Source organism: Haemaphysalis longicornis, unplaced genomic scaffold (assembly GCF_048455015.1).
Source record: "Haemaphysalis longicornis isolate Haplotype H1 unplaced genomic scaffold, Haemaphysalis longicornis Haplotype H1 scaffold_13, whole genome shotgun sequence".
Lineage (NCBI taxonomy): Eukaryota > Metazoa > Arthropoda > Arachnida > Ixodida > Ixodidae > Haemaphysalis > Haemaphysalis longicornis.
Genome location: NW_027526233.1, coordinates 29,825,631 through 29,852,500, shown reverse-complemented (window position 1 = coordinate 29,852,500; position 26,870 = coordinate 29,825,631).

Genomic DNA, 26,870 nt, shown 5'->3' with positions numbered 1-26,870 from the left:
ATTATTTAATTTGAAACCTAATGCTCTCTCATTAATTATTGCCTTTTCAAAGACGCGTAGTGATCTTTCTGTTTCGGGGAGTCATTTTTTCTTGATTCATATCTCGAACTTGACTGCTGGCGATGTTCCAACGTATCTGGGCGTCTGTGATTGACATTTGTCTTTTGGGCTCTTTAATGTTACTTTTTACTTTACTTGATATTTTATTGCTGTAAAACGAGTCCTACTTGTGTAACTGCTGCGGTGTTCATTGGGCGGGATTACATTATTCTTTTTATTGCACATCTCTTTCGGTAAACAATGAAAACATTTTTATTGTATGCAGTAATATTTTAGGAAAAAACCGAAGTGCGCAAATATTAACGGGCAGACCATGCAGCGGCGCCTGAAGGGCGTGTAAACCGAGTAAGTGTCTTTTTCGGTAACATTTATTTTTGCATAAAGGTCGAGTGACCATACGTATGAATTCAATTGAAAAATAGTTTCCAGACTGCATCAGCGGATGCATGAAAGAGTAGTGGTGAGATAAACAAATTCTGTAAGAATTAGGTTCACCCAAAAAGCAGTTTAAACACAGTACGATCTTATAGTGGAAAATGTAACACAAGTATAATGTTTCTGTCCCTATTAAAAAATTACTCCTAACTGTAGGCGCCAAAGCAGAAGCTACTTTTCCAGAACGACATTCTCCACAACACGGCAAAAAGCATGAAGCTTGGACGCAGCACGGCTGCTGCAGGAAAGCAGGTCTACTTTGTAGTGACCACAGATGACTTACTTCATGTCCTATAAACATTATTTGTTGTTTACACATCTAGCGATGCAGTAGTGCGAAAAAATAGTAAACTATAAAAATCAATAAACTCTTGAAATAACTGTTTGCAGAAACAGGGCTTAATGTGGCTGATGCAATCATTTCTGTTGGTGTTGTTTATTTTTATATACATTTAGGATACCCAGAACGTGCCCTCCGCCTCGGGGTTTTAGTTAGGCAGCGATGACATGAACCACATGAAAGCGGCTTATATTACGTTGCGGGTGAATTGCATATAACAAGCTTATGTGGACTTTAATCTGTGAAAATCACGAAGCGTTCACCAGTACCAATCGCTAAACCTGACAAGATTGGCGTTATTACTTCTTAACAGAAAGAACACTGTCACTGAACAAAGAAATCAAGACAAACTAATCCTGAAGGCCAGCAAGGCAGCCCACTACTCATCAGATTATAGAGGCGCATCGACCCGCGTGATGACTGAATCTCATTTTGGCTGCTCAAATGAAAATGGTGTCTAATCCGCCTCCACAGAAAGAAGGTTTTTGGACGTTCTTTCCTCTTAAAGCTGCAGTGAGGGCCTGCACCGAAATTTTAAGCAAGATGTGTATAAAATAGAAGCACTTTAGTTGCACTACCCTTTCTTGTTTGAGGTTCTATGGGCTATAGCCTTTTTATTGCGGGAGAGATGCATACGTGATGTTTTTCCTCAATACATTTTAGTTGATAGTTAGCTCCTGTATTGCCCGTGTTTCTTTCTCACCATCTTATTAGGGATTTTCAGCCCGCCGGATAAGTTACTCGTTTGATACCCTTCACAGCTATTATTGCGCAAAGACCGACATAAACAGAAGTACCTCATTGTTATCCGAATGCGGCTCGCCTTAAAAACCCATTTATGCGTTTCGCTCTTCCATCTTGAAACGGTTGTATTTGCTACTTCATGCCATCTGTCTTCTGGCACATAACAAGGAACAAGTGTTCAATCACATGTGAGCATTTATCGGCGGCTTGCGCCAACACCAATGTGGCTCACAGACAGTAAAATGACTCTGAAAAGTCAGCCTGACGAACATAATCCCACGAACATGAGAGCAACCACTACACGGCTCAAAATAGCCGTGCGAATCCCTCGTTGCGCTGCCTGCCGCACCGCCAGCTGCCACATTCGAGAAATACTAAGCGCCGCGGCCAAAACCGAGCAAAGTTGACATCGATTGAGTAGCAAAGGCGACGCCAGGGCACTTGCGTATCAGATGTGGCGGTAATGGGTTTCTCGCACCGCATTCATTCTTCGTTTTGTTTTTCGGTCGACGATAGTTTCAAACCTGTTTGAAGGCTGGCACAATTGTAGCTCGCTGCAACACGCCACTTTAGACCCTTGGTGTACACCCGACAGAAAGTAAGCTCATTTGGGAATTCGATTCCCCGTACGGTGATCAATGTTTTATAAAAAGTAAACTAAAATGAGAGAGAGAAGAAAAGAATGTTTGTCAAAGGTATACAGGTGGTGGGTTTGTGACAAGGTATAAATATATCCAGCTACTGGAGATGCGGCTGACGGCTTCCCCTTCTACTAAACAAGGTGGCACCAAACTTTTTATTTATTTATTTATTTATTTATTTATTTATTTATTTATTTATTTATTTATTTATTTATTTATTTATTTATTTATTTATTTATTTATACATACTGCAACCCCTTAGGTCTATAGCAGGAGTGGGGAACAGGCTGGTACAAAACAAACATGGTGTAATACTTTGCGAAGGAAAGTAAAATACAACGTAGCAAGACATGGCATCACAGTGTGGCATAATGAAGACATGGTGGCAAGAAACAGAACACAGCAAACATACTGTGCAAAACTGTGAATACTGTGCATACTGTGCACAGAACATAAACAGCAAAAAAAACTGTCAAAGGGTATTTATGGATAATAAGAAATCGTTTAAGGGCAAAGGACGTATGTCACCGGATAAGTTATTCCAAAGTTCAACAGTTCGTGGAAAGAAGCTAAATTTAAACGTATTAGTACGGGCGTAGAATGGTGTCATATTCAAAGGATGGCAGTGGCGTGTTGAAGAAGGTCTGGAACATGTTAAGTACCGATCTTTCGAAAGTTTGCACCTCGAAAAAGTATAGAATGTAATCACTTCTACGCGATGAAAGTAGAGATAGGTTCGAAGATGGTAATGCTGACGTAGGTGAAAAAGCAGAGTCATATCGCCTGAAGATGAATCTAATGGCCTTTTTCTGTACCGATTCTATTTGTTTTACTTCGCACTGGTTGTAGGGGTTCCATACAGGTGACGCGTATTCGAGCACTGGGCGGATAAGGGTCTTGTACACAGTTAGTGTTGTGTCGCTAGGGGCCGCAGATGTATATTTGATGTATATATGGCCCATATATATATATGGTACAGTATGCGTACTACCTCTTTTCACCTTCTTTGCGGAACACATAAGAATGTCTGAGTATTTTAACCCGGAAAAAATAACATGCGTTGCCAGGCCCTAAATTGCGTTCCACGAAAAGCATGAGGGATGGGAATATGACTTCGGACGCACAGACCGTTGGTTTCGTTGGCTTTGTGTAGTGCGTGCCCTTATGTTCGTCTTTATTTAACGTGGCTGTCATTTCACATTCTGATTCGCCATATATATATATATATATATATATATATATATATATATATACATATATATATTGAGAGGACAAGGTTCACCGGAGACGCCGATGTTCGGGGCGACCGTTTATTCGGAGGCTCGAGCAGGGAACGCCCGGGTACACACAATGATGATGAATATTCACAGAGATGAAGACGAAGTGCTAGAGCACGTTCGCTAATGATGATGATAATGTACAGATGAAGAGGAAGCACTGATGGCAGTCCGATGATCCCACACCAAGACCGACTGTGCCAACCGGTGCCGGTAGATTGCCCAAGGATGCTCACACTCCCGCCCCCCCCCCTTGCGGAGTCGGCCGCCTGGCCGCGAGGCATTCTGGAGCCCGGCGTCTGAAGGGCTTGAGGCGAGATACATGGACTATTTCGACGCCACGGCGACTACGGTCTGTTACGGGGCCTATCGGTGCTATGCGGTAATTAACTGCAGACGTCTCTTCCAGGATGACGTAAGGGCCTAGGAAACGCTGAAGGAACTTCTCACAAAGACCAGGCTTCCGTTCGGGGGTCCATAGGAGCACTTCATCACCAGGGTGAAAACGAACGGAGGAATGTGTCGAGTCGTATCTTGTCTTACTGACTTGCTGATGAGCTTCAGTGTGCAAGCGTGCTTGTTCTCGGCAATATGCGAGCCGTGAAATGTACTGCTCATGGGTTGGTGTGTCAGACGAACAGGGGCGGAGAAGAAAGTTGACTCGAAGGTATAGGAAGGTGAGCGGCCGAAGACGAGAAAGAACGGATAGTAGCCAGTAGTACGATGACGTGGAGTGTTATAAGCAAAGTGACGAAGGGGAGGATAATGTCCCAGTTGCGATGGTCGGGGCTTATATACATAGAGATCATGTCAGAAAGAGTTCGGTGGAAACGTTCGGTTAAGCCGTTTGTCTTGGGATGGTAGCCGGAAGTAGTCTTGTGCACGATGTTGGAGGCACGCAGGAGCTCCTCAACAATGGTCGCCAGGAAGGTTCGCCCGCGATCGCTAAGAAGTATGCGTGGTGCACCATGGCGCAAAATGATGTGATGTAGAATGAATTCGGTGACTTCTCCGGCTGTCCCGGAGCGTACAGCTGCAGTTTCAGCATATCTTGTCAAGTGATTGACCGCCGTCACTATCCACCGGTGACCGGACCGGGTGATGGGCAAACGTCCATACAAGTCGATTCCGACCGTCTGGAAAGGCGCGAAGGGACAAGGTAAGGGCTGAAGCAACCCGGCAGGGGGAGCCGTCGAAGGTGTCCGACGCTGGCAAGATGCACACAACGAAACGTATTTTGCGACAGTTGTTGAGATCCCAGGCCAGAAGTAGCGGCTGCGGACCCTGTCAAAAGTCTTCGCAAATCCAAGGTTACCAGCCGTGGCATCGTCGTGACAAGCTTGCAATATCGATGTGCGGAGGGAACGGGGTACGACAGGGACCCATTTGTGGCCGGTAGGGTGGTGGTTGCAACGGTGAAGCGTGCCCTGCAGGAGCTGGAACTTGTCGAGTTGACGGCGAGCACGACTGTTGGGAGGTTGAACGCGGCCGGTAAGGTAGTCAATGATAGGACCACAGTATGCGTCCGCCCTCTGCAACGAAAGAAGTTCTGGAGGGTCTTCCGGGGCAGGAGACGTAACGGGTGCTACTTGGAGTACGGTTTTCGGGACCTCCTCAGCAGGTGACGGAAAGGTGTCAGGGAACGACTGGCATAGGCAACTACTCTTTCCTGATTCTGGGCGTCCCGCTGCAGAAGGACAGCGCCAAGGCCATGACCGCTGGCGTCCGTGTGGAGTATTGTGGGGCTCTTTTCGTCGAAGTGCGCAGAACAGGTCGAGATGTGACAGCGTCTTTAAGTGCTTGAAAGGCTGCTTCACATTCGCTCGACCAGTCGTAGGGCGTGCCAGACTTTAAAAGCTTGTGTAAAGGAGAAGCAATGGCCGTAAAGTTACACGCGAAGCGACGGAAGTAAGAAGCCAAGCCGAGGAAGCTCCGTAGATCTTTTAAGTGGAGCGGACGAGGGAAATCGACTACAGCGGCGATCTTGCCAGGATCAGGTTCTATGCCCTCTTTGCTCACCACGTGGCCCAATACCCTAATATAGTCTTACTCGCAAAGCAGCATTTCTTTGCATTAAGCTGAAGCCCAGCGCGGGCAAGGCACGCTAATACTTCTTCAAGACGCTTGAGGTGCTCGGAGAACGTGGACGAGAAGATGACAATTTCGTCAAGGTAGCAGAAGCACGTTTTCCATTTTAGGCCACGGAGAACTGTATCCATCATCCGTTCAAACGTGGCCGGAGGATTGCACAGCCCGAACGGCATTACGTTGAACTCGTAGAGGCCGTCAGGCGTAGCGAATGCCGTCTTCTCTTTGTCCGACTCACGCAGCGGAATTTTCCAGTAACCGGACGGTAGGTCCAGACTGGAAAAATACTCAGCGCCTTGAAGGCAGTCCAGAGCATCGTCAATGCGAGGCATCGGGTACACATCCTTCCGAGTGATCTTATTTAGCGCCCTGTATTCAACGCAAAAGCGAACTGAGCCATCCTTCTCCTCCAGCAAGACGACAGGTGAAGACCACGGGCTTGCCGAGGGGCGTATGATTTTGCGCATGAGCATGTCGGCCACATTGTCGTCAATTATTTTTCTTTCTGATGGTGAGACACGGTATGGACGACGGCGAACTATGTCGGGGCCTACAGTGTCGATGCAGTGCTCTGTGGTAGAAGTCTGCGAAAGAGAGGGGGAGCACGAGTCGAAGAAAGCTTGGTATTTAGAGAGCACGTCTAGAAGAGACTTTTTTTGGGATGGAGTGAGATCGGGGCTGATGACAGCACCAAGAAGAGGTGTGGGAGAGGCAGAAACCGAATTGGGTGGAGACTGTGGAGTTACGGCAGGTGGGAGAACGGCGGCAATTTCGTCATTAGCTGATCCAATCGTGCAACCCTTAAACAGCAGAATTGGTTCGGGTGTCGTATTCTGAACAGTAATTAGTGCAGTACCTTGCGTAAATCGGACAAGACTCGCAGCGACTGTAATACCGCGCGATAGCAAACGAGCAGAGGGCACCACAAGAACATCTCCCCCAGTAATGGCTCCAGCGGAAATCGGCAAGATGTGCTCGCAGCTAGCAGGTATAACACAATCTGCTGTCAAAGTCACTGACTCCGTTGAAGCGGAAACAATGAAGTCTTCTGTATCCGAAATGTCGATGGCGGGTTGAGGCCATGAAATAATAGCAGACGTGGAAGAGAGAAAGTTCCAGCCCAATATCAGCTTGTGGGCACAAGGCGAGAGCACGGCACACAATATGTGTTAAGTAACTCCGGCTATCATAACCCTAACTGTACAGTATCCCGAAGGTGTAAGTGCAGTCTCATTAGCACCGCGCAAAGATGGCCCTACGTAGGGAGTCCTCACTTTTCGTAAACGTGTACACAAATCGGCATGGATAATCGAAATGCTTGCTCCCGTATCAATCAAAGCTTGTACACGAATCCCCTCAACCGATACCGATAACATATTAGCTGGATGACCTGGGGGAATTTCAATTTTCGAAACTGGTGCAGTTTTCCCAAAAAAAACTGCAGGGCCTAGTTTCCCGCCAATTGGTGTGTCTCATGAGAGACAGGGCGAAGAGGAGACGACGTGCGGCGATACGGCGACGGACATCGGCGGCGCACTTCTCGGGAATCGTGATGAAAGGCTGGTTGGCCAGGTGGAGACGACGAGCGTCGCATAGGAGGCGTATAGGACCGTAGACGGTAACGGGAACCAAAACGGAAGTCATCCCGTTCGTTGACATCGTAGCCGCGTCTTTCGTCTTGCTGGCGTCGCCTGCAGAAACGATAGATGTGACCAGTGATTCCACAATAGTAACACGTTGGCTGTCGAGCGCGGAGGTCCTGGCGGGGGTGTCGCCACGTCGGCTGGAACGCCTGCGGGCGGGAGACCGCAGGAAAAGCTGCCACAAACCCAGGGTGAGGTTTAGCAGCGACTGGCGCCAAGGGCAAGAGCGTTCGGCTTACGACTTCGCAATACGACGGGTTGGTTGCCGCTGTTGGTAGAGGGGCCCGACAGCCCGTTGACCCGACGGCACAGCGCAAGAACGTCCTCTATATACGACGTATACGTCTCTTGGGCCTGTTGCACGCGATCGTCCAGCTGTTTCTTCGCGGCGTCAGAACGAGCAGCGGATGAGCCAAATTTCTGGCGTATCTGCCCGGTGAAATCGGGACAGTCAGCGATTCGGTGCTTGTTGTTGAAGAACCACGTCTTGGCTGCTTTGTCGAGGGACCCGAGACGTTCTGCAGCTTAGCGCGGTCGCCCCACCTGTTAAAGGCGCTGACTCGTTCGTAGCTATCGAGCCACTCCTCAATATCTTCGCCTCGAAGGGCAGCGAACGATGGCGGGTCGCGCAGGCGGGTCGTAATGATACACTGCGGTGGTGCCGGGTTGGCGGCAGTGTTGGCCGATTCTCGCGTCATGGGCATGGCTTGGCCAGGCAAGCGGTGACCGGAACGCAGCTCCAGGAGTGGGACCAAAGAGGTACGAAGCGGGACCGAAGCGCACCCTCCAGCACTTGAGAGGACAAGGTTCACCGGAGAGGCCGATGTTCGGGGCGACCGTTTATTCGGAGGCTCGAGCAGGGAACGCCCGAGTAGACACCATGATGATGAGTATTCACAGAGATGAGGACGAAGTGCTAGAGCACGTTCGCTAATGATGATGATAATGTACAGATGAAGAGGAAGCACTGATGGCAGTCCGATGATCCCACACCAAGCCCAACTGTGCCAGCCGGTGCCGGTAGATTGCACAGGGGTGCTCACAATATATATATATATAAATATATATATATATATATATATATATATATATATATATATATATATATATATATACATATATATATATATATATATATATCTTTATAGTAAGGAAATGAGGGGCTCGTTGAGGAAATACAGAAAAATAGGTTGGCAGTCTACAATGCCAAAGGAGGTATAGGGGTGTGGTTAGGCTCTTTTCTTTTTCACAACGGTTAATTAGGTAAACATTTTTTTAATATACAGAAGAAAGAAAGAAAGAAAAACACGCGCCCAGAGTGGGGACCGAACCCACGCCTTTCGATTACATGTCGAATGGCTTACCAATTCGGCTATCTGGGCGACTGTGTTCTCCTTCACTTTCTGGGCTAATTGTATTTTACTAGAAGTGTATCTGACTCTTGAGGGTGGTAGCCAGTGCCACTCTGACTACACGGGGTGTAGTCAGAGTGGCTACACTCTGACTACACTCTGACTACACTCAGTAAAATCATGTAATCATGTAATACAGTAAAATCACGTAACTTTACTCTGATGAAGGCAAGTCCCGTTGCCGCTACGTAAGTAAACAACATTGTTTGTTATTGTTCTTGCATTGTATCCGACTCTTTACTTATATATACTTATATATATATTTACTTATATATACTTTACTTATATATATATATATATACCAAATCTCTCGTACGCGTTCAGACCAAACGACCCAACGTGAAGATAATCCTCGCAACAGTGTGCTTCCCAGGATTGAAAACAATCACCAGCCACAGACACGCGAGGTACACGGACTCAAAGCTTACTACGAGCGAACAGATAAGCTCAACGACTTCCTCTTTGCTCTAGAACTCACCAAAAAAACTTTGATTTCATCTACCACACAGAAATCTCTCATGACCCCCAGGGACATCCGGCCAAAGATAGTTTACACCTAAACTTCCGAGACGTTTGGATACTGGCCGAAAACATCAAGTACTAGGCTGAGCAAGTAATTTGAGGTGGCGCTTTGCACTAGTGGCATTACCGGTCCGTCAGTGGCCAGCACGGAGCAGCAGACCGAACCTGACATTCCAAAGAGTAGCGAACCACGCTGTTACCCCAAGAACACGACATGCGAACCGAGCATATAAACGGTAGATGCAGCCACAACACCAGCTGAACATCACGTAGGAGAACAACATACCTACCAACCAAGGACATGACGCTCGATGTTCACACAGACACCAGCACCCACTAAAACGAAAACAAGCTCCCAAACCGACATAGACGTGGACATCGCACCTAACAGCCCCCCCCCCCCCCACCGAAACAACAAACTCCGAACAAAAAATAACCATCCCGAAGGTCCGCTCGAAACAAACGCAAATTACCTACACCGAGTGGACGGACGTCCTTCCCTTCAGATCGCGCGCTTTCCTTAGTGTTCGAAAACTCGTCGGGAAACAAACTCACTACAGATTTCACCTCAACACCTATTCCTCTTACCTCCAAACTAGGAAAATCCACAAAGACCTCCGCCTTAAAGATATTTGTTCCCTTGGAGTTCTACCCCCTCAAGTAGAAGATAAATGGAAGGACAATTTGAACCGTGAATTGCCCTCCCTTCTATAAATTCTCAGAGAGCACTCTGGCAAACAACTTAGTGTTTTCAATTAAGAAGGTTGAAATCATTCCACTTACTGAAAAGGAAAAATTGATCTTGATGCCTTTAGAAACCGTAAGCAACACGAGCTGTGCACGAAACAAGGAGTTAAATTTGAACATGACCAGCTGCTTTTTCCTGACGCATATTACACCATTCAACCTCTACTCTCGCTAAGCCTGAAGATGAGACATTGAATAATCTGACGTCTCCCGCAGACACATCAGATTCTGCTACGTTGGAATTAGCCCCTCCCGCTAATAATCAAAATGTGGAACCTAGCTCCCACGGTAGTAGTATTGGCAATATGACACCTATTCCTGAACAGAACGTAGTATCCAACTCCCCCGTCACCTGTAACAGCAACGTTATAGATACCTCCGAAACATTATTGACAACCACAAAAATTATCCTAGAACGAGGCTTTACTTTCTGCCCTACCAACAACCACGTGAATAAATACGAGTTACACGAGGATATCACCGAATTTTCCCGCAGAATGAGGCGGAACGAATTCTTTTATTATAACCAAGACAATAGATACATCTTTGACGACGCACTTCGTGCATCAAGCACTTGGACGCCAGATGCTGGGGAATCTCCGGAACTGGATTTGTATATGAAATCAGTATCGAAAGAAATATTATAAAAAAAACGAAGGATTCAAATAAACGCGAAAACTTGACCTACTCAGAAGAAGTCCGCCAGAATGGACATAATCACTAAACCTGCAGACAAAGAGGGGAGTATTGTCATCTTAACAAATGAAAAATATACAAATTAGGCCTTCAGGCAGCTTACAAATCTAGCCACTACCAGCCTTTAAATCATGATCCCGGCAACGAATGCAGTCAAACGATCTTTGATCACAGATTTGCAGGCCAGAGAATTAACCACTAAAACAGAACTAAACTTTATGATACCGACGATCAAGCAAGCAGGACGTTTATACCTCGTCCCTGAAATTCATATAGTCCCCGCAGAGGCATTGTTTTCAGCTGACGTTCCGGGCAGACGTATAGTTTCTAACACCCCAACGGAAGCACGGTATGTTTTTCTGAATCACCATTTGACAGGCATTCTGACTTCTCTTCCTTCAATTGTTCAGGACACCCCCCAATTCCTCTGCATAATAGAAGCAATAAACAATGCTGGGCAAATACCCAATGACGCCCTTCTGGTAACACTCGACATCTCCGCCCTGTATACGAACATTCCCATCCCTAATGGAATAGAAGCTACATCAAAGGCCTTAGCAGAAAAAAGCCACCAACATGCTTTGGAAGTCTACGTTACTTCACTATAATTAGTACTAACTCTCAACTATTTCGGGTTCGACTCATCCTACTACTTGCAAGATTTTGGAACCAGCATGGGCACTCCTTTCGCGCCCACCTACGCCAACATTTTCGTGGCACAACTTGAAGCTTCCCTCTCAGTCTTTCCCCCGACAACCAAAGGTTTACCGTCGATACATAGATGACATCTTCATACTTTGGGAGCACGGCCAAACAGCCATAGGAAGTTTTATTTCGCATCTTCATTTTTCGCAACCGACGATTAAATTCTCATGCCAGCACTCGGATAAACCAGTGAACTTCCAAGACACCACTGTTGTTCTTGATAATGGTATACTGAAAACCACGCTTTATAGGAAAACAACGGACAGGTAACCATCCCTAGACTACACTAGCCATCACCCACGACACTGCACACAAAGTAACTTTGTAGGACAGGCTACCAGAGTAAGAAGAGTATGCATTGATAACGGAGACTGTATAAAACACCTTAATGAGCAAAAGTCTACCCTGGCAAGCAGGAATCACCCGGTCAGCTCGCTGGATATGGCTTACGAAAGAGCATTCAAGCTAGAAAGGGACGCAGTGCTCAAGCAAGAACGTTTAAACGAATGCACCTGGCCACGAACCTCACTAACCAAATTCTTAAACGCGCTCCCGAACATAAACAGTATCATGTGGAAATACTAGTCCATTTAAACCAGTAATGACCGTCTTAAAAAAAATTCCCGCAAGCCCCAAGAGTTACGTACACAAGAAATGAGAACCTAAAAGTTTGTTTAGCGCATGCCAAAGTTGGCTCTTCCAAAGAACCAGTCATCAGTGCTTGCCTCCGTCCTAGATGCCAGACCTGCGAACATGTGCAGACGGATTGCATTGTCAATATCACTGCCAGCCAGTACGTTCACAAGATGAATTCAAGCTTCATGTGCAATAATTCTAGAATTATGCATATGGTCGAATGCTCATTCTGTCAAAATCAGTACATTGGAGAAACGAGTCAACCTATGTAGTAACGCCTCAGTGAACATCGGGCCGACACTCATAACAGCGTCTCCATAGCAATTGCGCAACAGCTCAACCAACCGCACCACGATTTCGATGATCTCAAACTCTAAATTCTGGAGTCAAACGCTATGTCTCCAAGGGACAGGAAGTACCGAGAATGGTACAAAATACATAACTACAACTGCCTTGTGCCGGCTGGAATCAATGCTTCGAAAGGCTGCTTAGGAACCTTACGGTATCTCAATCGAACCGTATAATAATGCTCTTACAAAAATCGAGCACCTCTATTCGGAACCACCCTAACTGTCCATTGTCAAAGCTGTTACTTGAATATAATTCCTTTCGTTGTTTTGTCTTTTCTCCTGTCTTGCTCCTAGCCTATTTCAGCATAACACACGCACTCGCCTCCATCGACCTACGGCATTTCGTCTTACTATCTACTTTACACACACACACACAAACAAAAGAGAAAAGAAAGGTGCTTGAATCTACCGCAAAGCTCCACGTGGACCACACCTCCGGATAACCCTTCTATTTTCTACGCACAATGGCTTCCCCACCCGGAAATCCTTGGGCTATACGGGCTCTTGTTGTTTACGAGTTTTCTTACACGCAGTTCCGTAACCTTGCAATTGAACCCTCTTGACGCCCCCCTTGGGCCCAAACCTCCCGGAAGTCTCTTTTGAGTTCAACCGGCACCACTAAAGCCCAGATTAAACCAGTCCCCCGTTTCCCCCCGGCCCTCTCGTAGTGTTCCATCTTTCTCTCTTGCGGGGTCCTGTCGCAATAACCACACCTCCTTTTCTCTCTCACTATTTCGGTCCTTTCAACCTACCGTTGACGCACTCTGCTTTTCTACCGCCAGCCTCTCCGTAAACAACCTCCGCCTTCTATCTGCAACTCAATCTCTCTCCACAAAACAGTGTGCCAGAGATGAACCTTGATGCCTTGAAAAAGGCAATTCCTGTTGTCGAAACATTGACAGAGATCCGAGGCCGCTACCTTCTCCAAAGTATTATTCCTATGTGGTTACCATCTTCAAAGCACCATCGTTCCCTATCTCTCTCTCTCTATCTCTTTATATATATATATATATATATATATATATATATATATATATATATATATATATATAAAAGTTGCAGTCCTTATTGCCAGTGCTGTTTGGCGTTTTAACAGTGTCTTTTATAGTGCCAAATGAGGTATGATTGCCTTTTTTTATTTTTTTTATACAGGAATAAATAAATAATTGAAAATTCAAGTCGAGAAAAAATGCGCCGTTTTTTCCGGAAGCGGGAATCGAACCCACAACCTCCGCATAACGCGTGCGGTGCTCTACCATTGAGCTAGTTCCGCGGCGACTCCCCTCTCGACTATACCGCGGGGTTTTGTATTTACGACTGCTCAGAGCTCGGTCAACTAGCGCCGCCCCTCGACCACCGCGGGAAGACGTAGAACGTCTTTTTCCAGCGGCCGCACGTAAGACGTGGTCGGAAGTCGGGGATAGCCAAAGGCATTTCAGACTGCTGAAGCCAGAACCCTCGTAATGCATTTTGTAGAACAGAGACGTACGGGACGAGGGATTCCGTAAGGACACATATCAAAGTTGCAGTCCTTATTGCCAGTGCTGTTTGGCGTTTTAACAGTGTCTTTTATAGTGCCAAATGAGGTATGATTGCCTTTTTTTATTTTTTTTATACAGGAATAAATAAATAATTGAAAATTCAAGTCGAGAAAAAATGCGCCGTTTTTTCCGGAAGCGGGAATCTTACCCACAACCTCCGCATAACGCGTGCGGTGCTCTACCATTGAGCTAGTTCCGCGGCCACTCCCCTCTCGACTATACCGCGGGGTTTTGTATTTACGACTGCTCAGAGCTCGGTCAACTAGCGCCGCCCCTCGACCACCGCGGGAAGACGTAGAACGTCTTTTTCCAGCGGCCGCACGTAAGACGTGGTCGGAAGTCGGGGATAGCCAAAGGCATTTCAGACTGCTGAAGCCAGAACCCTCGTAATGCATTTTGTAGAACAGAGACGTACGGGACGAGGGATTCCGTAAGGACACATATCAAAGTTGCAGTCCTTATTGCCAGTGCTGTTTGGCGTTTTAACAGTGTCTTTTATAGTGCCAAATGAGGTATGATTGCCTTTTTTTATTTTTTTTATACAGGAATAAATAAATAATTGAAAATTCAAGTCGAGAAAAAATGCGCCGTTTTTTCCGGAAGCGGGAATCGAACCCACAACCTCCGCATAACGCGTGCGGTGCTCTACCATTGAGCTAGTTCCGCGGCGACTCCCCTCTCGACTATACCGCGGGGTTTTGTATTTACGACTGCTCAGAGCTCGGTCAACTAGCGCCGCCCCTCGACCACCGCGGGAAGACGTAGAACGTCTTTTTCCAGCGGCCGCACGTAAGACGTGGTCGGAAGTCGGGGATAGCCAAAGGCATTTCAGACTGCTGAAGCCAGAACCCTCGTAATGCATTTTGTAGAACAGAGACGTACGGGACGAGGGATTCCGTAAGGACACATATCAAAGTTGCAGTCCTTATTGCCAGTGCTGTTTGGCGTTTTAACAGTGTCTTTTATAGTGCCAAATGAGGTATGATTGCCTTTTTTTATTTTTTTATACAGGAATAAATAAATAATTGAAAATTCAAGTCGAGAAAAAATGCGCCGTTTTTTCCGGAAGCGGGAATCGAACCCACAACCTCCGCATAACGCGTGCGGTGCTCTACCATTGAGCTAGTTCCGCGGCGACTCCCCTCTCGACTATACCGCGGGGTTTTGTATTTACGACTGCTCAGAGCTCGGTCAACTAGCGCCGCCCCTCGACCACCGCGGGAAGACGTAGAACGTCTTTTTCCAGCGGCCGCACGTAAGACGTGGTCGGAAGTCGGGGATAGCCAAAGGCATTTCAGACTGCTGAAGCCAGAACCCTCGTAATGCATTTTGTAGAACAGAGACGTACGGGACGAGGGATTCCGTAAGGACACATATCAAAGTTGCAGTCCTTATTGCCAGTGCTGTTTGGCGTTTTAACAGTGTCTTTTATAGTGCCAAATGAGGTATGATTGCCTTTTTTTATTTTTTTTATACAGGAATAAATAAATAATTGAAAATTCAAGTCGAGAAAAAATGCGCCGTTTTTTCCGGTAGCGGGAATCGAACCCACAACCTCCGCATAACGCGTGCGGTGATCTACCATTGAGCTAGTTCCGCGGCGACTCCCCTCTCGACTATACCGCGGGGTTTTGTATTTACGACTGCTCAGAGCTCGGTCAACTAGCGCCGCCCCTCGACCACCGCGGGAAGACGTAAAACGTCTTTTTCCAGCGGCCGCACGTAAGACGTGGTCGGAAGTCGGGGATAGCCAAAGGCATTTCAGACTGCTGAAGCCAGAACCCTCGTAATGCATTTTGTAGAACAGAGACGTACGGGACGAGGGATTCCGTAAGGACACATATCAAAGTTGCAGTCCTTATTGCCAGTGCTGTTTGGCGTTTTAACAGTGTCTTTTATAGTGCCAAATAAAGTATGATTGCCTTTTTTTATTTTTTTTATACAGGAATAAATAAATAAATGAAAATTCAAGTCGAGAAAAAATGCGCCGTTTTTTCCGGAAGCGGGAATCGAACCCACAACCTCCGCATAACGCGTGCGGTGCTCTACCATTGAGCTAGTTCCGCGGCGACTCCCCTCTCGACTATACCGCGGGGTTTTGTATTTACGACTGCTCAGAGCTCGGTCAACTACGAGGGTTCTGGCTTCAGCAGTCTGAAATGCCTTTGGCTATCCCCGACTTCCGACCACGTCTTACGTGCGGCCGCTGGAAAAAGACGTTCTACGTCTTCCCGCGGTGGTCGAGGGGCGGCGCTAGTTGACCGAGCTCTGAGCAGTCGTATATACAAAACCCCGCGGTATAGTCGAGAGGGGAGTCGCCGCGGAACTAGCTCAATGGTAGAGCACCGCACGCGTTATGCGGAGGTTGTGGGTTCGATTCCCGCTTCCGGAAAAAACGGCGCATTTTTTCTCGACTTGAATTTTCAATTATTTATTTATTCCTGTATAAAAAAAATAAAAAAAGGCAATCATACCTCATTTGGCACTATAAAAGACACTGTTAAAACGCCAAACAGCACTGGCAATAAGGACTGCAACTTTGATATGTGTCCTTACGGAATCCCTCGTCCCGTACGTCTCTGTTCTACAAAATGCATTACGGGGGTTCTGGCTTCAGCAGTCTGAAATGCCTTTGGCTATCCCCGACTTCCGACCACGTCTTACGTGCGGCCGCTGGAAAAAGACGTTCTACGTCTTCCCGCGGTGGTCGAGGGGCGGCGCTAGTTGACCGAGCTCTGAGCAGTCGTAAATACAAAACCCCGCGGTATAGTCGAGAGGGGAGTCGCCGCGGAACTAGCTCAATGGTAGAGCACCGCACGCGTTATGCGGAGGTTGTGGGTTCGATTCCCGCTTCCGGAAAAAACGGCGCATTTTTTCTCGACTTGAATTTTCAATTATTTAGTTATTCCTGTATAAAAAAATAAAAAAAGGCAATCATACCTCTTTTGGCACTATAAAAGACACTGTTAAAACGCCAAACAGCACTGGCAATAAGGACTGCAACTTTGATATGTGTTCTTACGGAATCCCTCGTCCCGTACCGTCTGTTCTACAAAATGCATTACGAGGGTTCTGGCTTCAGCAGTCTGAAATGCCTTTGGCTATCCCCGACTTCAGACCACGTCTTACGTGCGGCCGCTGGAAAAAGACGTTCTACGTCTTCCCGCGGTGGTCGAGGGGCGGCGCTAGTTGACCGAGCTCTGAGCAGTCGTAAATACAAAACCCCGCGGTATAGTCGAGAGGGGAGTCGCCGCGGAACTAGCTCAATGGTAGAGCACCGCACGCGTTATGCGGAGGTTGTGGGTTCGATTCCCGCTTCCGGAAAAAAAACGGCGCATTTTTTCTCGACTTGAATTTTCAATTATTTATTTATTCCTGTATAAAAAAAATAAAAAAAGGCAATCATACCTCATTTGGCACTATAAAAGACACTGTTAAAACGCCAAACAGCACTGGCAATAAGGACTGCAACTTTGATATGTGTCCTTACGGAATCCCTCGTCCCGTACGTCTCTGTTCTACAAAATGCATTACGAGGGTTCTGGCTTCAGCAGTCTGAAATGCCTTTGGCTATCCCCGACTTCCGACCACGTCTTACGTGCGGCCGCTGGAAAAAGACGTTCTACGTCTTCCCGCGGTGGTCGAGGGGCGGCGCTAGTTGACCGAGCTCTGAGCAGTCGTAAATACAAAACCCCGCGGTATAGTCGAGAGGGGAGTGGCCGCGGAACTAGCTCAATGGTAGAGCACCGCACGCGTTATGCGGAGGTTGTGGGTTCGATTCCCGCTTCCGGAAAAAACGGCGCATTTTTTCTCGACTTGAATTTTCAATTATTTATTTATTCCTGTATAAAAATTAAAAAAAGGCAATCATACCTCATTTGGCACTATAAAAGACACTGTTAAAACGCCAAACAGCACTGGCAATAAGGACTGCAACTTTGATATGTGTCCTTACGGAATCCCTCGTCCCGTACGTCTCTGTTCTACAAAATGCATTACGAGGGTTCTGGCTTCAGCAGTCTGAAATGCCTTTGGCTATCCCCGACTTCCGACCACGTCTTACGTGCGGCCGCTGGAAAAAGACGTTCTACGTCTTCCTGCGGTGGTCGAGGGGCGGCGCTAGTTGACCGAGCTCTGAGCAGTCGTAAATACAAAACCCCGCGGTATAGTCGAGAGGGGAGTCGCCGTGGAACTAGCTCAATGGTAGAGCACCGCACGCGTTATGCGGAGGTTGTGGGTTCGATTCCCGCTTCCGGAAAAAACGGCGCATTTTTTCTCGACTTGAATTTTCAATTATTTATTTATTCCTGTATAAAAAAAATAAAAAAAGGCAATCATACCTCATTTGGCACTATAAAAGACACTGTTAAAACGCCAAACAGCACTGGCAATAAGGACTGCAACTTTGATATGTGTCCTTACGGAATCCCTCGTCCCGTACGTCTCTGTTCTACAAAATGCATTACGAGGGTTCTGGCTTCAGCAGTCTGAATGCCTTTGGCTATCCCCGACTTCCGACCACGTCTTACGTGCGGCCGCTGGAAAAAGACGTTCTAAGTCTTCCCGCGGTGGTCGAGGGGCGGCGCTAGTTGACCGAGCTCTGAGCAGTCGTAAATACAAAACCCCGCGGTATAGTCGAGAGGGGAGTCGCCGCGGAACTAGCTCAATGGTAGAGCACCGCACGCGTTATGCGGAGGTTGTGGGTTCGATTCCCGCTTCCGGAAAAAACGGCGCATTTTTTCTCAACTTGAATTTTCAATTATTTATTTATTCCTGTACAAAAAAAATTAAAAGAGGCAATCATACCTCATTTGGCACTATAAAAGACACTGTTAAAACGCCAAACAGCACTGGCAATAAGGACTGCAACTTTGATATGTGTCCTTACGGAATCCCTCGTCCCGTACGTCTCTGTTCTACAAAATGCATTACGAGGGTTCTGGCTTCAGCAGTCTGAAATGCCTTTGGCTATCCCCGACTTCCGACCACGTCTTACGTGCGGCCGCTGGAAAAAGACGTTCTACGTCTTCCCGCGGTGGTCGAGGGGCGGCGCTAGTTGACCGAGCTCTGAGCAGTCGTAAATACAAAACCCCGCGGTATAGTCGAGAGGGGAGTCGCCGCGGAACTAGCTCAATGGTAGAGCACCGCACGCGTTATGCGGAGGTTGTGGGTTCGATTCCCGCTTCCGGAAAAAAACGGCGCATTTTTTCTCGACTTGAATTTTCAATTATTTATTTATTCCTGTATAAAAAAAATAAAAAAAGGCAATCATACCTCATTTGGCACTATAAAAGACACTGTTAAAACGCCAAACAGCACTGGCAATAAGGACTGCAACTTTGATATGTGTCCTTACGGAATCCCTCGTCCCGTACGTCTCTGTTCTACAAAATGCATTACGAGGGTTCTGGCTTCAGCAGTCTGAAATGCCTTTGGCTATCCCCGACTTCCGACCACGTCTTACGTGCGGCCGCTGGAAAAAGACGTCCTACGTCTTCCCGCGGTGGTCGAGGGGCGGCGCTAGTTGACCGAGCTCTGAGCAGTCGTAAATACAAAACCCCGCGGTATAGTCGAGAGGGGAGTGGCCGCGGAACTAGCTCAATGGTAGAGCACCGCACGCGTTATGCGGAGGTTGTGGGTTCGATTCCCGCTTCCGGAAAAAACGGCGCATTTTTTCTCGACTTGAATTTTCAATTATTTATTTATTCCTGTATAAAAAAAATAAAAAAGGCAATCATACCTCATTTGGCACTATAAAAGACACTGTTAAAACGCCAAACAGCACTGGCAATAAGGACTGCAACTTTGATATGTGTCCTTACGGAATCCCTCGTCCCGTACGTCTCTGTTCTACAAAATGCATTACGAGGGTTCTGGCTTCAGCAGTCTGAAATGCCTTTGGCTATCCCCGACTTCCGACCACGTCTTACGTGCGGCCGCTGGAAAAAGACGTTCTACGTCTTCCCGCGGTGGTCGAGGGGCGGCGCTAGTTGACCGAGCTCTGAGCAGTCGTAAATACAAAACCCCGCGGTATAGTCGAGAGGGGAGTCGCCGCGGAACTAGCTCAATGGTAGAGCACCGCACGCGTTATGCGGAGGTTGTGGGTTCGATTCCCGCTTCCGGAAAAAACGGCGCATTTTTTCTCGACTTGAATTTTCAATTATTTATTTATTCCTGTATAAAAAAAATAAAAAAAGGCAATCATACCTCATTTGACACTATAAAAGACACTGTTAAAACGCCAAACAGCACTGGCAATAAGGACTGCAACTTTGATATGTGTCCTTACGGAATCCCTCGTCCCGTACGTCTCTGTTCTACAAAATGCATTACGAGGGTTCTGGCTTCAGCAGTCTGAAATGCCTTTGGCTATCCCCGACTTCCGACCACGTCTTACGTGCGGCCGCTGGAAAAAGACGTTCTACGTCTTCCCGCGGTGGTCGAGGGGCGGCGCTAGTTGACCGAGCTCTGAGCAGTCGTAAATACAAAACCCCGCGGTATAGTCGAGAGGGGAGTCGCCGCGGAACTAGCTCAATGGTAGAGCACCGCACGCGTTATGCGGAGGTTGTGGGTTCGATTCCCGCTTCCGGAAAAAACGGCGCATTTTTTCTCGACTTGAATTTTCAATTATTTATTTATTCCTGTATAAAAAAAATAAAAAAAGGCAATCATACCTCATTTGGCACTATAAAAGACACTGTTAAAACGCCAAACAGCACTGGCAATAAGGACTGCAACTTTGATATGTGTCCTTACGGAATCCCTCGTCCCGTACGTCTCTGTTCTACAAAATGCATTACGAGGGTTCTGGCTTCAGCAGTCTGAATGCCTTTGGCTATCCCCGACTTCCGACCACGTCTTACGTGCGGCCGCTGGAAAAAGACGTTCTACGTCTTCCCGCGGTGGTCGAGGGGTGGCGCTAGTTGACCGAGCTCTGAGCAGTCGTAAATACAAAACCCCGCGGTATAGTCGAGAGGGGAGTCGCCGCGGAACTAGCTCAATGGTAGAGCACCGCACGCGTTATGCGGAGGTTGTGGGTTCGATTCCCGCTTCCGGAAAAAACGGCGCATTTTTTCTCGACTTGAATTTTCAATTATTTATTTATTCCTGTACAAAAAAAATTAAAAATGGCAATCATACCTCATTTGGCACTATAAAAGACACTGTTAAAACGCCAAACAGCACTGGCAATAAGGACTGCAACTTTGATATGTGTCCTTACGGAATCCCTCGTCCCGTACGTCTCTGTTCTACAAAATGCATTACGAGGGTTCTGGCTTCAGCAGTCTGAAATGCCTTTGGCTATCCCCGACTTCCGACCACGTCTTACGTGAGGCCGCTGGAAAAAGACGTTCTACGTCTTCCCGCGGTGGTCGAGGGGCGGCGCTAGTTGACCGAGCTCTGAGCAGTCGTAAATACAAAACCCCGCGGTATAGTCGAGAGGGGAGTCGCCGCGGAACTAGCTCAATGGTAGAGCACCGCACGCGTTATGCGGAGGTTGTGGGTTCGATTCCCGCTTCCGGAAAAAACGGCGCATTTTTTCTCGACTTGAATTTTCAATTATTTATTTATTCCTGTATAAAAAAAAAGGCAATCATACCTCGTTTGGCACTATAAAAGACACTGTTAAAACGCCAAACAGCACTGGCAATAAGGACTGCAACTTTGATATGTGTCCTTACGGAATCCCTCGTCCCGTACGTCTCTGTTCTACAAAATGCATTACGAGGGTTCTGGCTTCAGCAGTCTGAAATGCCTTTGGCTATCCCCGACTTCCGACCACGTCTTACGTGCGGCCGCTGGAAAAAGACGTTCTACGTCTTCCCGCGGTGGTCGAGGGGCGGCGCTAGCTGACCGAGCTCTGAGCAGTCGTAAATACAAAACCCCGCGGTATAGTCGAGAGGGGAGTCGCCGCGGAACTAGCTCAATGGTAGAGCACCGCACGCGTTATGCGGAGGTTGTGGGTTCGATTCCCGCTTCCGGAAAAAACGGCGCATTTTTTCTCGACTTGAATTTTCAATTATTTATTTATTCCTGTATAAAAAAAATAAAAAAAGGCAATCATACCTCATTTGGCACTATAAAAGACACTGTTAAAACGCCAAACAGCACTGGCAATAAGGACTGCAACTTTGATATGTGTCCTTACGGAATCCCTCGTCCCGTACGTCTCTGTTCTACAAAATGCATTACGAGGGTTCTGGCTTCAGCAGTCTGAAATGCCTTTGGCTATCCCCGACTTCCGACCACGTCTTACGTGCGGCCGCTGGAAAAAGACGTTCTACGACTTCCCGCGGTGGTCGAGGGGCGGCGCTAGTTGACCGAGCTCTGAGCAGTCGTAAATACAAAACCCCGCGGTATAGTCGAGAGGGGAGTCGCCGCGGAACTAGCTCAATGGTAGAGCACCGCACGCGTTATGCGGAGGTTGTGGGTTCGATTCCCGCTTCCGGAAAAAACGGCGCATTTTTTCTCGACTTGAATTTTCAATTATTTATTTATTCCTGTATAAAAAAAAAGGCAATCATACCTCGTTTGGCACTATAAAAGACACTGTTAAAACGCCAAACAGCACTGGCAATAAGGACTGCAACTTTGATATGTGTCCTTACGGAATCCCTCGTCCCGTACGTCTCTGTTCTACAAAATGCATTACGAGGGTTCTGGCTTCAGCAGTCTGAAATGCCTTTGGCTATCCCCGACTTCCGACCACGTCTTACGTGCGGCCGCTGGAAAAAGACGTTCTACGTCTTCCCGCGGTGGTCGAGGGGCGGCGCTAGCTGACCGAGCTCTGAGCAGTCGTAAATACAAAACCCCGCGGTATAGTCGAGAGGGGAGTCGCCGCGGAACTAGCTCAATGGTAGAGCACCGCACGCGTTATGCGGAGGTTGTGGGTTGGATTCCCGCTTCCGGAAAAACGGCGCATTTTTTCTCGACTTGAATTTTCAATTATTTATTTATTCCTGTATAAAAAAAATTAAAAAAGGCAATCATACCTCATTTGGCACTATAAAAGACACTGTTAAAACGCCAAACAGCACTGGCAATAAGGACTGCAACTTTGATATGTGTCCTTACGGAATCCCTCGTCCCGTACGTCTCTGTTCTACAAAATGCATTACGAGGGTTCTGGCTTCAGCAGTCTGAAATGCCTTTGGCTATCCCCGACTTCCGACCACGTCTTACGTGCGGCCGCTGGAAAAAGACGTTCTACGACTTCCCGCGGTGGTCGAGGGGCGGCGCTAGTTGACCGAGCTCTGAGCAGTCGTAAATACAAAACCCCGCGGTATAGTCGAGAGGGGAGTCGCCGCGGAACTGGCTCAATGGTAGAGCACCGCACGCGTTATGCGGAGGTTGTGGGTTCGATTCCCGCTTCCGGAAAAAACGGCGCATTTTTTCTCGACTTGAATTTTCAATTATTTATTTATTCCTGTATAAAAAAATAAAAAAAGGCAATCATACCTCATTTGGCACTATAAAAGACACTGTTAAAACGCCAAACAGCACTGGCAATAAGGACTGCAATTTTGATATGTGCCCTTACGGAATCCCTCGTCCCGTACGTCTCTTTTCTACAAAATGCATTACGAGGGTTCTGGCTTCAGCAGTCTGAAATGCCTTTGGCTATCCCCGACTTCCGACCACGTCTTACGTGCGGCCGCTGGAAAAAGACGTTCTACGTGTTCCCGCGGTGGTCGAGGGGCGGCGCTAGTTGACCGAGCTCTGAGCAGTCGTAAATACAAAACCCCGCGGTATAGTCGAGAGGGGAGTCGCCGCGGAACTAGCTCAATGGTAGAGCACCGCACGCGTTATGCGGAGGTTGTGGGTTCGATTCCCGCTTCCGGAAAAAACGGCGCCTTTTTTCTCGACTTGAATTTTCAATTATTTATTTATTCCTGTATAAAAAAAATCAAAAAAGGCAATCATACCTCATTTGGCACTATAAAAGACACTGTTAAAACGCCAAACAGCACTGGCAATAAGGACTGCAACTTTGATATGTGTCCTTACGGAATCCCTCGTCCCGTACGTCTCTGTTCTACAAAATGCATTACGAGGGTTCTGGCTTCAGCAGTCTGAAATGCCTTTGGCTATCCCCGACTTCCGACCACGTCTTACGTGCGGCCGCTGGAAAAAGACGTTCTACTTCTTCCCGCGGTGGTCGAGGGGCGGCGCTAGTTGACCGAGCTCTGAGCAGTCGTAAATACAAAACCCCGCGGTATAGTCGAGAGGGGAGTCGCCGCGGAACTAGCTCAATGGTAGAGCACCGCACGCGTTATGCGGAGGTTGTGGGTTCGATTCCCGCTTCCGGAAAAAACGGCGCATTTTTTCTCGACTTGAATTTTCAATTATTTATTTATTCCTGTATAAAAAAAAATAAAAAAAGGCAATCATACCTCATTTGGCACTATAAAAGACACTGTTAAAACGCCAAACAGCACTGGCAATAAGGACTGCAACTTTGATATGTGTCCTTACGGAATCCCTCGTCCCGTACGTCTCTGTTCTACAAAATGCATTACGAGGGTTCTGGCTTCAGCAGTCTGAAATGCCTTTGGCTATCCCCGACTTCCGACCACGTCTTACGTGCGGCCGCTGGAAAAAGACCTTCTACGTCTTCCCGCGGTGGTCGAGGGGCGGCGCTAGTTGACCGAGCTCTGAGCAGTCGTAAATACAAAACCCCGCGGTATAGTCGAGAGGGGAGTTGCCGCGGAACTAGCTCAATGGTAGAGCACCGCACGCGTTATGCGGAGGTTGTGGGTTCGATTCCCGCTTCCGGAAAAAACGGCGCATTTTTTCTCGACTTGAATTTTCAATTATTTATTTATTCCTGTATAAAAAAAAAGGCAATCATACCTCGTTTGGCACTATAAAAGACACTGTTAAAACGCCAAACAGCACTGGCAATAATGACTGCAACTTTGATATGTGTCCTTACGGAATCCCTCGTCCCGTACGTCTCTGTTCTACAAAATGCATTACGAGGGTTCTGGCTTCAGCAGTCTGAAATGCCTTTGGCTATCCCCGACTTCCGACCACGTCTTACGTGCGGCCGCTGGAAAAAGACGTTCTACGTCTTCCCGCGGTGGTCGAGGGGCGGCGCTAGCTGACCGAGCTCTGAGCAGTCGTAAATACAAAACCCCGCGGTATAGTCGAGAGGGGAGTCGCCGCGGAACTGGCTCAATGGTAGAGCACCGCACGCGTTATGCGGAGGTTGTGGGTTCGATTCCCGCTTCCGGAAAAAACGGCGCATTTTTTCTCGACTTGAATTTTCAATTATTTATTTATTCCTGTATAAAAAAAATAAAAAAAGGCAATCATACCTCATTTGGCACTATAAAAGACACTGTTAAAACGCCAAACAGCACTGGCAATAAGGACTGCAACTTTGATATGTGTCCTTACGGAATCCCTCGTCCCGTACGTCTCTGTTCTACAAAATGCATTACGAGGGTTCTGGCTTCAGCAGTCTGAAATGCCTTTGGCTATCCCCGACTTCCGACCACGTCTTACGTGCGGCCGCTGGAAAAAGACGTTCTACGTCTTCCCGCGGTGGTCGAGGGGCGGCGCTAGTTGACCGAGCTCTGAGCAGTCGTAAATACAAAACCACGCGGTATAGTCGAGAGGGGAGTCGCCGCGGAACTAGCTCAATGGTAGAGCACCGCACGCGTTATGCGGAGGTTGTGGGTTCGATTCCCGCTTCCGGAAAAAACGGCGCATTTTTTCTCGACTTGAATTTTCAATTATTTATTTATTCCTGTATAAAAAAAATAAAAAAAGGCAATCATACCTCATTTGGCACTATAAAAGACACTGTTAAAACGCCAAACAGCACTGGCAATAAGGACTGCAACTTTGATATGTGTCCTTACGGAATCCCTCGTCCCGTACGTCTCTGTTCTACAAAATGCATTACGAGGGTTCTGGCTTCAGCAGTCTGAAATGCCTTTGGCTATCCCCGACTTCCGACCACGTCTTACGTGCGGCCGCTGGGAAAAGACGTTCTACGTCTTCCCGCGGTGGTCGAGGGGCGGCGCTAGTTGACCGAGCTCTGAGCAGTCGTAAATACAAAACCCCGCGGTATAGTCGAGAGGGGAGTCGCCGCGGAACTAGCTCAATGGTAGAGCACCGCACGCGTTATGCGGAGGTTGTGGGTTCGATTCCCGCTTCCGGAAAAAACGGCGCATTTTTTCTCGACTTGAATTTTCAATTATTTATTTATTCCTGTATAAAAAAAATAAAAAAAGGCAATCATACCTCATTTGGCACTATAAAAGACACTGTTAAAACGCCAAACAGCACTGGCAATAAGTACTGCAACTTTGATATGTGTCCTTACGGAATCCCTCGTCCCGTACGTCTCTGTTCTACAAAATGCATTACGAGGGTTCTGGCTTCAGCAGTCTGAAATGCCTTTGGCTATCCCCGACTTCCGACCACGTCTTACGTGCGGCCGCTGGAAAAAGACGTTCTACGTCTTCCCGCGGTGGTCGAGGGGCGGCGCTAGTTGACCGAGCTCTGAGCAGTCGTAAATACAAAACCCCGCGGTATAGTCGAGAGGGGAGTCGCCGCGGAACTAGCTCAATGGTAGAGCACCGCACGCGTTATGCGGAGGTTGTGGGTTCGATTCCCGCTTCAGGAAAAAACGGCGCATTTTTTCTCGACTTGAATTTTCAATTATTTATTTATTCCTGTATAAAAAAAAATAAAAAAAGGCAATCATACCTCATTTGGCACTATAAAAGACACTGTTAAAACGCCAAACAGCACTGGCTATAAGGACTGCAACTTTGATATGTGTCCTTACGGAATCCCTCGTCCCGTACGTCTCTGTTCTACAAAATGCATTACGAGGGTTCTGGCTTCAGCAGTCTGAAATGCCTTTGGCTATCCCCGACTTCCGACCACGTCTTACGTGCGGCCGCTGGAAAAAGACGTTCTACGTCTTCCCGCGGTGGTCGAGGGGCGGCGCTAGTTGACCGAGCTCTGAGCAGTCGTAAATACAAAACCCCGCGGTATAGTCGAGAGGGGAGTC